Source organism: Barbus barbus, assembly GCF_936440315.1.
Source record: "Barbus barbus genome assembly, chromosome: 30".
NCBI lineage: Eukaryota > Metazoa > Chordata > Actinopteri > Cypriniformes > Cyprinidae > Barbus > Barbus barbus.
In genome coordinates, this window is record NC_136758.1 from 2,515,443 (window position 1) to 2,527,836 (window position 12,394).

The window sequence follows — 12,394 nt, forward strand, 5'->3', positions numbered from 1 at the left end:
GTATTACAGTTTGGAAGTAACTTGCACAACACTGTCTTTAAGTCACGTGTTTTCAAATACATTATAAAAAAAATGCATTGACATTTGTCAGCCTCAAAAAATGAAAAACAAAAGTGCATGCTCAACAAAAATAAAGTGCATCCTAGGGCTGGGCGATAAAACGATAACGATATGTATCGCGATAGACACGTGAACGATATCAATAAAAAATGTGTTCGATAAAACGTTCGATATTTTTTATTCTTCGTCGGAAGAAAACAAAGGTTGCGAAGCAAGTTTGGTTGCATTAACAAAGGCACTCGCTCTCTGGTAACCTAGCAACGTAGGGAGTGACACGCTAACAGCCAATCATGTAACAGTATCATGTTTGGTTGCGCCATATCGTTGTCTCGTGTCTAAGTGCGCACGCGCGGCTGAGAGTGCACGTCTGCAGCCAGACCCTATTGGCTGGTCTGCTGGATTCCTCTTCATAAGCAGAAAATGAGTGCCGCAGCGAGCGAGGAAATTGTAAATAAAAGACAAAGTCAGCTCGCCAGTATGGCAGTTTTTTGGATATTATAAGTCTGAACGTAGTCAGACCAAATGTCGTCTGCAAATTATGCAAGACTGTCGTCACCGCCAAGACTGGTAATACCACGAACTTGATGTACCACCTTAAAAAAAAATCAATAATTATCGATATCGACCGATATGAAACACTGATATCGTGATACAGTTTTCAGCCATATCGCCCAGCCCTAGTACCAAGGTTAAGTCGCAACACCGGTTGTCACTTGCCCTCTGTCATTTTGATTTTTTAATAGTAATAAAAATCATTTAGTTCAGTTAGAGAACAGACACTACAATTAAAACTGAACGCGGCTGCTCAATGCAGCACACCAAACGAACGACAGTCGTGCATCACAGATCAGATTTCATTTATCACCTGAGGAGAGAGAGTCGAGCTGACTGACAAGAGTGAGGAGAAAAACACAAGACGATGGCAGAAGAGTTTCAAAACCAAATGTAAAAGCGCCTGTTTTAAAATATTTTTGGATTTTGAAAAGCCTGTTGACCTGCCATTTATCTAAGGTGATATTGGAAGGTCTATTTATTTATTTATTTTTTAAACATTCGTTTCTCATTTAGCCTATTTGGTTCCACAGTATTTGCTGATTTTTATTTTATTTAAACTTATTTCCCATTTATTTCCCATTATTTTACATCAAGGTGTATGCAGTCCGTGCCTCAAAACTTTCCATCTCACTAATAAACGCTCTACGTTTTATAGTTATTTGTTCCTCAGTCTTTACTGATTTTCAGTTTTGTATAGGCCTACCATGAATATTTAAAATTTGTAAGTTATCTGTTATTTTATATTAGGCATATAGCATGGTGCATTTTTATTCGTTTTGTTAATAAAAGTTAGCTATATGTTCTATGTTGTATTTTGTTGTTGCTTTAATGGAATTCAAGCAATTGATGCCGAATTGCCGTTAATTTAAAAGTGAAAATAAAATACGCACGGTGCTTTTACAAGCTATTTAAGCAAAGGAAAGTGAGAAAACTCAAGCGAACTAAAAACAAACAACTGCTTGACGCCGAATTGCCACTAATTTGAAAGTGAAAATAAAACGCGCAATTAAAACCGAAGGAAAGCGAGGAAAAGAGAGAAGACTCAAACGACGTCCACCCCTCATCCACTGAGGTGATACCGGTAAGGTGTTGACACGCGTCGATTAACCAGTGGGAACATTTCCTCACTGTCACAACCCTACTTGATGCCTTTTTTCCTCCTTTCGGAATCCTTGCTGAACACGCGCTGGAATAGCAATGGCATTGTCCTCCTCTGCCACCGAGAAAAACTTCCAGACCGGCAAAGACATGTTCGCAAATGATGACGTAATGAGCACAACACATGCTGAGAGTCACTGCAGTTTAAAGCTGCAATCACTTGCACTCGGAAAGAAGATGAATCTCAGATAAATCAGACTGATTGATTGATTGATTTACCAGCAAGCATACTTTATCGGATCTAATTTATTTATCGGAGCAATAACAATGACGTCATTTTCTCTCATATCGGTCGATAATTTATCTGTCCGATAAATATCGTGCATATATATATATATATATATATATATATATATATATATATATACATTTTACCATCACTTTTTTGCATCAGAAGATATAGTGAAATTTATTTACACATTCTAGTTAGGCAGTTATTTTAAATTATTTTATTATTAATTTTTTTTCTTTGTAAAATGAAGTAAAACGTAATGTTGAAAGCAGGGTTACTATAGTTAACTACAACTAAGCCATAAATGTTTGTTGCTTAAAATAAAATGCATTTGAACCAAAATGAAATAAAATAGAAATAAACATGTTTATTTCAGTTACTTGCCAAAGCAACATTTCTCATTTTCATTGAGTTTAACTTGATATACTAAAATAACTAACACTTATTTATACAATTATTTATTAATAAATTAAAAGAAAAATGATAAAATGACAAACACACAACAGAATTACTAAAAATTAACTAAAATGACAAACTAATTCAAAATATGAATAAAAATTATAATATTTAGAGCACTCATCATTCACCATCGTTGTGTTTCTTTATTATATTGTGTTCTTTTGATTTATTATTTTCTTTCACTGATCTAAAAAGGTCTTTAAAGGTCTTAAATTGATCTTGGTAAAGCCTGCTGAAACCATTTAATATGCGGTCTGAAACAGGCACAACAGCAGCTACTCATTCACACACAACCCACCTGTACTTGATAAAATGATAGTTTCTCTCCATCATACAAAACTCAGTCATGTTTGAGAGAATATAGTAGCATCCCCTCCTCAAGAGGCAGGATCTTCATTCCTTTTCCTTTCGCAGTGCTGTTCAAATCATAATATTTCTTGTGAGTAAGTGGAGACATCGTAAATGAAGCGGGGCACATTTTGTACAGACTCTGTGGCAAACGTTGTGAGTCTATAATAGTGTAAGAATCCGCAGTGTGTCATAAAGTGAGTGCTGGCCAAAAGAAACCCTACCCTCTTAAGGCAGTGAAGAAACACACACATGCGCTCCCTCACTACTGGTGAAGGGAGCGTGTATTATTAGAAGGTGAAGCGGAAACCCTAAAACGTAAGCCAGCTCAAAATGACATCATTGGGAAGGTCGAGACCAGACTTTTATCTGAGGCCTCTTGACCAAACCGTCATTTGTTCCAGACGCTTGGTTCGTCATGAAGGAGGGAAATGATGATATGGACTCCACTATGGGCAGAAGGGCTGTAGGTGGGGTTTTAATGCATGCCGAGCCCAGTTTTGTGACGTGGGGGTCTTCTGACAGACAGGAAATGACATCAAACGTTTGGCTTGTTCCCTGGATGTAGCCGTCATCCTGATGTTTTCTGCTGCTCACAGATTCTTTCATTGTTTTCATACTTAATGGTTTTGTCATAAGTGCCTTCTGCTTTTTTAATGATGCTTTTAGTTTCAGATGTTCTTTATTATTCAGGGAGCATTAACGGACTAAATTCAGTATGAAATAGTATAGTTTTTCCCCGGTAAGTATAACTAAAAGGTTATCCTGGTAAAGAATACTTCTGTCTGTCCTGATGTAATCATGGCAGAGCTACTGTGAGAGGAATGTGGAGACTGCAGGGAAATACACAGGATTTATCAGAGGATGCATTTCCTCTGTTATTTTCTCCCCTTTCCTTCCTCGAATAAAGAGATTTGTGGATGTTTTGGCCTGTCCTGCTGGAACTGGGCAGCATTTAAAAAAATAAAAATTCTGTGCTGACGATAATCCTGAAATCATACAAATAATCACAAATAACTTAATTGTCTAATTGAGATTAATTGTTTGTTTTTATTAATGTCACTTACATTGTAAGCCTAATACATTTATATATATATATATATATATATATATATATATATGTGTGTGTATATATGTGTGTGTGTGTGTGTATGTATAATTAAATAGTCCTATATGACTTTTTATTAATACAATTATTTAATATTTTAAAGTTAAAATATTTTTACTTTGTTCAGCTTTCATCTTGGTCCACTTTTGATTCAGAGGAGCCCAGAAAACTTCTAATATAATCTAATAGTATTAATGAATACAAATGTATATAATTGAATTTAAATGAATTATAAATGTAATTTTGTATTTGTAATTTGAGTTGATATAGTATTATAGTAATAATATAGTACTTTTCTTTAATATAATTAAAATATATAGACAATACAAATGTAACAAGCTTTGCATTGCACAAATGTTAAATTAATGAGAAACCAGGGCTGTTATGCATGTTATTCCTTAATAGAATCATTATACAAATTTGCAGTAAAAGTGATTTCATTGAGCCCTAACAAATATTTCTGAAACTTGTAATAAAGTTTCATTATTTCAGTAGACATGCTGTTTTATTATTACCATTTAATTTAACCATAACAATGAAATCCAGAGAAATGTCCTAATGCGTTGTGAGGAGGAGAGTTTGAGTGGACAAAGACTCTCCAAGGATCACAGCTGGAGAACTGCAGAGATCAGTTGAGTCTTGGGGTCAGAAACCTAAAACAAATATATATCAAACATCCCCTACATCACCACATGTTGTTTGGGAGGGTTTCAAGGAAAATTCTCCTCACTCATCCAAAAACAAACTCCAGCAAATTCAGTTGTCAGACACGACTGGAACTTCAAATGGCACTGGCTTCTATGATCAGAAGAAACATAAAAAAGAGCTTTTTGGCAGCAAACCCAGCAGATGAGTTTAGTACAAACAGGGATAAAAAGTACCCCATATCCACGGTTAAATATACTGCTGGATCTTTAATGTTGTGGGCCTGTTTTTCTGCCAGAGGTCCTGAACATCTTGTTCAGATGCATAGCATCATGGATTCTATCAAATGCCAACAGATAAAAAATCAAAACCTGACTGCCTCTGTTAGAAATCTTATAATGGGCCGTGTTTGGATCTTCCACCAGGACAACAATCCAAAACAAACATCAAAATAAACACACAAATGGGTCACTGAGCACAAAATGAAGCTTCTGCCATGGCTGTCCCAGTCCTCTGACCTGAACCCTACAGAAAATGAGTGGGGTGAACTGAAGAGAGGTACTACTAATATGGAGCTGTCAATCTGAAGGATCTGGAGAAATTCTGTAGGAAGAAAATGATGACTCTGATCTCTTATCAGGTGTTCTCCAAACTCTTCAGGCATTATAGGCCATTTCAAGAACGTAAACCATAACAAAGGCGTTGGAACACTACTGTGCATGTCTGGTCCTGAAGCATTTCCGGTAGCGCCATTTTTAAAGCTGAGATCTATCAAACCTACAGCGCTTACTTTTTAAGTCTAGCAAAAAAGCAAGTTAGGTATTTAAAAAAAATAAATAAAATAGAATTGCCCTTTAAATATGACTGAGGTGCAAGCTTACAAAGAACATTAAAAGTGTTCCGGACGCTCTGATTGATGCTGTGTGCGTGTACACGAGAGATGGCGGTAAATGTATCGCAGTCGGGATGCTTACAATTAACTCCTGAGCGGAAAAGTTGGGATCATTTGTTTGTACAATGGATGACATCAGTCTTATGTTCGGTTAAACTGAAGCAAGACAAACAGTGTTACTTACGATCTTATCATGGTTTGTGCTAAGATGTCCGGGGAGGTTTTAGTGGACATGTCACTTGCATTGCTGGGTCAGTCTGCATGTCTACGCAAATATTCATATTTATTTGTACAGCGCTTTTCACAATAGATATCGTTTCACTGCAGCTTTAACATGCATGTTTATTACAACACTAAATGAATGCTAGTAAGCTAATCACTTCATGCCATTATTACTGATTTCATTAGTTTTATAATATGTGCTTAGTTTGGTCAAGTTTGTTGCTGTGGAACAGTGCTAGAAAGCATTTGAATGCTGTATCTGAGCCATCATGTGCTCACAATCAAACAAGATGAATGCAATTCAGTGCTGGCTACCGTGTTTTACATAAACCTTTATTAGTTTTTTTTAAAGATAAAAGTATAACCTACATGCAGATTAATAAATGCACATACACTACATACGGTATATATGTGTGGGTATGTATGTATTTTAGCAAATGAGGATAATGTTAATGTTAAAGGTACAGGGCAAATGCATTTGTTTACGTGCTCGTTTGTTGTTGTTGTTGAAAGCTGAGTGCAGCTTATGTATTTGTGCAGCACTGTTGGTCTTCAAGGCTCTGTAATTGTCTAATCTATGATACAGGAAGTAGTTACTGTAAGAAGCAGCCCTACCCAGCACAGAGCTTTCCTGTTGCATTGATCAAATCTAGCTGTGATTTAATGTTTTAGACTTGCTTACTTACACTGAAGCCCTCTGGGAAGGGAAACGGCTCTACGTCTGCTTTCAAAGCTGGTTTTAGAAGCTTGATAATCAAAATATTTCAGCATCATGTATGGAAATGTACATTATTTATGGGATTTGAGTACTCTACAAATAATATTTGTCAAAGACTGCTTTACGTAAATGGCTTCATTATTTGTGCTGCTTAATTATGCATTCTAATTAGTGGTGATCCAGCGTCATTTGTTTGAATGGACCACAACAAACTCACTTATATTAAACATAGGCTAGAACTTTTATTTACAAAACAAATAAAAATACACCATGCTATAGGCCTTATATATATATAATATATATATATATAAATAAATTATAGTGTTAATAGAATTATAGTGTTTGAAACTTGCAATTATTTTCCAGTAGAAGTATTTATAAAATTTGTACATTTTATAGCTGTGACAATTTTATATATTATAGCAAATTTAAAATAAATTAGGATATTTGTTGAATTTCTTTTTTTTAGTGTATAAAAAAGACTAATATTTTAGTATTAGTCAGTGAAAATGTTGCCAAAGCAAGTACAAATCGGACACACTGGCCGTTCATGACCAGCACAAAAACCCAGTTGTGTCCTGTTTTACTGTACTTCACATTCAAGGAGAACATTCATTGTATATTCATTGTATATTGAATTGCCATTCACAAATGTAGTTTATTGTCATTAATGGAAAAAAAGGAAGCTGCATTCTTACAGCAGCGTAACACTGTTTTTGATTGGGACCGCAGCACAGGAAGTGCTTTTGTGATTTGCAGGGCGTTTTCACACACGTCTGTGTGTTCATGCGTCTCTCTGCAGTACAGTTAAATGCGTCCTATTACTTAGCATGGATTCGTTTTGTTCCAGCATTACGTCATCTGCTGGCAGGCTGTATTTGTAGCCAAGAAATGCAATTGGCTGGCAGCTAATTAAATTACAGCCCTCTGTTTAGGCTGTTTGATGGATGGTCAGTGAATGGCCGTTCTTCCAGCACTCCATTTGATGGCAGGGCAGGACGGGGGCAAGACAACCAATGACAGTCCAGCTGAGGAGGGAATTCACTGGGGATCCTCTGGAAAAAGACACTCACTGTGTGTGTGTGCGTGTGTTGAATCTGTGAGCGTGTTTATTCCACGGCACGGTGTTTTAATGACTCATGTGGATCAAAGATGAGATCATACTAGTCCCAAAAATGGACTGGCATTATTTCATCTGGGATGTTTGGCACATGCATGGCCGGATGCTGTTCGGGGCGAGTCCACACGCTGCTGTCAAGTGTTTAACAAAATCACCAGCTGACTGCTCCACCCATAAAGAGATTCATCTGTATCTTTTTTTTTAATGCATTTTAGCAGACGCTACAGTTTTTACATTTTATCAGCTCTCGTGTATCTGCCTTTATTCCCTTCTCATCACAGGAAAGAAGGAATAAGAACAGTATTTAACACATTTAATACATAGATTTTACTGGTATCAGTGCAATCTTTTTTTGTTGCCTTTCTTTAAATTATAATTGTATCAGGATATGGACCCCTAATTCATATGTATTGTTATTATAATGAGATATATATATATATATAGAATAAAACATGAGTATTTTACACTTTCAGTTACCCTTGTTTGCAGGTGAATGTGTGCCACAGCCTTTTTAATAAAGTAAAAGAATCCTTTTTTTTTTATAATTTTTTTTTTTTGGGTGCAAGGGTTTGTTTTGTATGTCATAGAGTATTCATTTTATTTATGCAGGTCTTTAAAAAGATCTTGTAAATTTTTTAATTTGACTTTTACCTGTTATTGTGGTTTATTGTGTAAGCTGGTGCTCTAGACTAACATATGTATGCAGGGCTCAACATTTAAGGCTTTTTTTGTGGTGTAAATGTGATTATTTCTTAAGCAATTTTCTCATCAGTGTTCTATTCTATCTGACATTTGCCACCTTAAATTGATTTCTAGGACACTTACCTTTACAAAGACCCATTCTTTCCTAACCTCATTGAACATACAGTATGTGTCATCTTTCACACCAAATTACGTCACGTTTTTTTCTATTTGTTAAAACCTATGCGAGTTTGTATTCAAGATGATCTGAATTCAGTGAAGCGTTGGACTTTTATTTTTCTTTGATGGGCAGTTTAGTCCGTTTCATCTGGTGAGGAAGTGCAAGTTTATTTAATCTTTGAAGTGCATGCTGGTGTTTTCTGCACTACAGTTTAGCATGCACCTTACTCTGTGGATCTACAATAAATCCTCAGAATTCATCTATAAGACGTAATAGGAGCATAGAGGACAGTGCTTATTAGTTGGCAATTTTGGGAAGTCTGTTGGCTTGTAAATATTTTCCTTGTTCTTCAGAGATGATTGTAGACGGTAGGGGTGGGCGATATGGGAAAAATATCATATCACGATTTTTTATAGAAATATCACGATTCACGATTTTTATCACGATTCTTTGTTAGTTTTACTATTTTGGTTTTACAAGTTGTCTGAGCATTACAGCCAAACTAGAAAGACAAAGATGCATGGCAGATATTTAGGCCAAAGTGGGCGAAGATAAATCTTTGTCATTATTTTATTTTTCTTATTAAAAAATAAGAACAAAGATACACATTACAAATACACATAATATACAAATAAAACAAACAGTGCTTTATTTCCAGGTACAATAGGTGTATTTAGCAGAGCATTCAATGAAATTTAATGAACAAGTATAAAAATAAAACACTACATAGACTGATTCCTAAAGCAACTGTATTAAAGTTTTTCAGTCAAGAATAGTGAGTGATTTTTCTCTTTTGCGTTTTGTTGTTTTGTTAACGTTAAATGAATAGTTCCCCCACAAATTAATATTCTGTCATCTGTCTGTCAATTCTGTCATAATGTTGTATTTTTATATCATCATTTACTCAAAAGTTGTTTTAAACCGGAATGAGTTTCTTTCTTGTGCTGAACATTTATAAATGCTATTTTGAAGAAGGTGGAAAACCAAACAGTTGCTGGTCCACAGTGACTTCCATAGGATTTTTCTTTCCTGCTATCAAAGTCAATGTGGACCAGCAACTGTTTGGTTTTCCACTGAGTAAATAATGACAGAAATTAAATTTTAGGGTGAACTATCCCTTTAATGACAGTCGGCAGCACGTTTAGTGTCCTGTCCCTTTAAGAGCTGCACGCATCTAATATACAGTACAGGCACGCATCCGTTTCTCTCTTAACTATTTACTTTCATTTTAGAGATAACCAACTCAGTCTGTATGTAAACCTTGTGTGTTTTGACAGTATTAGCGCAAAATATAACTTAGTTGAGTAATCAGGCGCCATTAGACAGGCTTTTTAGCACGCGTGCTTCAGGTGTATCCGCTCAGAACAAGCGCACGTCAGACCAGCGCGCGAATTAAACATTTACCAGCAAGGCTTGTGTGCAAATAATGTACTTTTGCGATCGCGAATAAGTGCAGTGTCCTGTCTGAGTAACTCTACTGCTGTATGTCGTGTTGTACAGTATAGAGACGGAGGCGCCCGAACTGTATTTGACAATGTGCGCGGTAGCGCGATACTACGATATTTCTTAAAAAGCAGATCGTGGAGACATTTTTATCGTCCACGATCAAAAATCGTCATATCGCACACCCCTAGTAGACGGTCACTGAGAACTGAACTTGTTGTGTTGTCTTTTATTCTGTGTTATGTTGTTATGGAGATGGACGTCACAGTTGGCTAGTGAACGAGATGCAGTCATTGAAATGCGACCAGTGTGTCTTTTTGTTGGGTGTGGAGGAGAAAAACTGAGTCAGTGCTTTTTTGTCAGTAGATACATGTTCACAACTATGACAGAAGTGGAAAGAGTCAGAAAGAAGATTGGAGAGATGTTTTGAGAAATCAAGTCACATTCATTGTTTTGTCCTGATAAAATAAAGATTACAATCTATATTACAATGTCTTTTTTAGTTTTTTTTTTTTTTTTTTTCTTAAGCCCATAGTTCTTTCAAACTTTTCTGTGTCATCTAGCAAAAAATCCAATCTAAATTTAGGTGCTGTTCATCAGTGGTGCTACCGGTTTCATTCTGGTTACAGAATATTATATAGCCCCAGTTTCATACCTGCCCTACTTGGAGGGAAAAATGTTTCCTAGTGTTTCAACCAAAAAATTAAAATCCCACAAAAGACGAAAGTCCCGGATCCATAGAAAACAACAATCATGTAAAACCATACTAGGAGTTCAACCAGATTCTTTCATTTAGAATTTGGTTAGGAAAGGAGATGGAGGCGATCCTTTTTCACACACACACACACACAAATAATGTGGAGAAACTGGATAGTGGTCTGCTGAGGAAAAGGAAACGGTTCCTTTGTCTGCTCGCATGCATACCTGTGTCCTGACATCAGTGATGGAAAGACGCCACTGGTCCAGCCCACATACATTCAAGCCCCAGGATAGTTTGATTGGGTAATTATTTGCACCGCAAGCTCAATGAAAAAGTGAAGCCAGCTGCCAAACAATCTGAGAGCAACACACTCCTCAGTCACTTCTCATGTCACCTTTGTATGCTCATGGTGGGTTGCCATTTTTCGATACATAATGGTACTGAAATATTTGAACCAGTTTCAATACTAATTTTCCACAGTATTGATATACCATCTACTCTCGTACGGTCTCTTCTCTCTGACACACACCACAGTGTGTGCTGTAATTATATAAGTATATAGTCCATTTTGCTGTGTTTGCTACGCAAGCAGCTCATGATCCAGTCTTTGCAGTGGCTCAGAGCGGCTCGCGGTCCATCTCCATGTACTCTCTACATGTACTGTTTAACATGGATTTGGGAGCAGTGTGCACTAATTATGCTGATTTTATTTTTCTCATAATTTCCCACATTTTTCGCAACACTGCATGCTTTCATGCATTTCCCACAGATTTATATAGTGAAGTTAAAATTCACTTCAGGTTTATGTGAGTATTAGGTTTGTTCCGACTATAGTATCAGAAATTCCACCAAAAAATTCTGGTATCGGTGAGTACTTTAACCCATGTACCGATCCGATACCATTTTCTTAAACAAGACCTATAGTTATGCACGCTAGCTTTGCTTAACGCTGCAAATCGGAAATCAATTCTTCTTCACTGCTCAGAATGCAAACATAGGAAGTTGTGCTGTGTTGCCATAAGCAACCACTATTTAGAGCAGCAAAGAAGAAATGCAAACGTGCTAGCACATTGCCAGTAAATCACTTGCATATGCGACTACCCTGATGTCTAATATTAGCCACTGGCTAATAAATGCTCAGATTTTACTCACCAGTGTGTGAGAGTTGAAGGCTATGTATAAGTTTAGCACAGATATACTTTCACTCGCCGAACAAACTGACTGAGAGCTTCATAGTGTCACTCAAAAAAAGCACCTTTTTATGTTTACAGACGTGACGTAATGGCGCAGTGCCATGCTCGAATCTCCCGTGAAAACCTAGCCGTACCACTCAAATTAGAAAACATTATTATAAGCTAACCGTTGTGAATCGGGCTAAAGTAAGGTGATCATTTTGAACACTGGCTGGTTATTACTCAAATATTGATTTCGGATAATTTTTAACCAAAAAAAAGTTACGGACTGCAGCTTTAAATAATCAATTCATACAGGGCTAGTAGTACATACAGCTGTATAAGCAGATACACACCCAGGTATCGGATCAGTACTCGGTATCGGCCAATACCCTGAGCCTAGGTATCGGAATCGGTATCGGATCATCTCTAGTGAGTATTGGGTCAAAGCAGCTTTAACTGAAATCAAAATATAAATAAAACTATTAATAAAAACTATAAAAGCATCTCAATTATACTAATATACAGGTTTACGGTTTAGTATGAATTTTCTAGTACTTTTCTGTAAATTATTAGTCATTTTGTTGTTTTTTCATTTTTATTAGGTTTTGTTTTTTTGCATGTTTGTCTATATAGCTTTATTAATTTTTATTTCAGTTTAGTTACTTTCGTGGATAGAAGTAAACAACAACAGTAACAA

At 36.3% G+C, this 12,394-nt stretch overlaps 1 protein-coding gene across 4 annotated transcripts in view; it reads left to right on the plus strand.

Annotated features, from left to right (window-relative positions):
• Window positions 1-12,394, plus strand: part of LOC306850672 (fermitin family homolog 2-like) — a 64,009-nt gene that overhangs the window by 7,977 nt on the left and 43,638 nt on the right. The gene's annotated exons all lie outside the window — the stretch shown is intronic.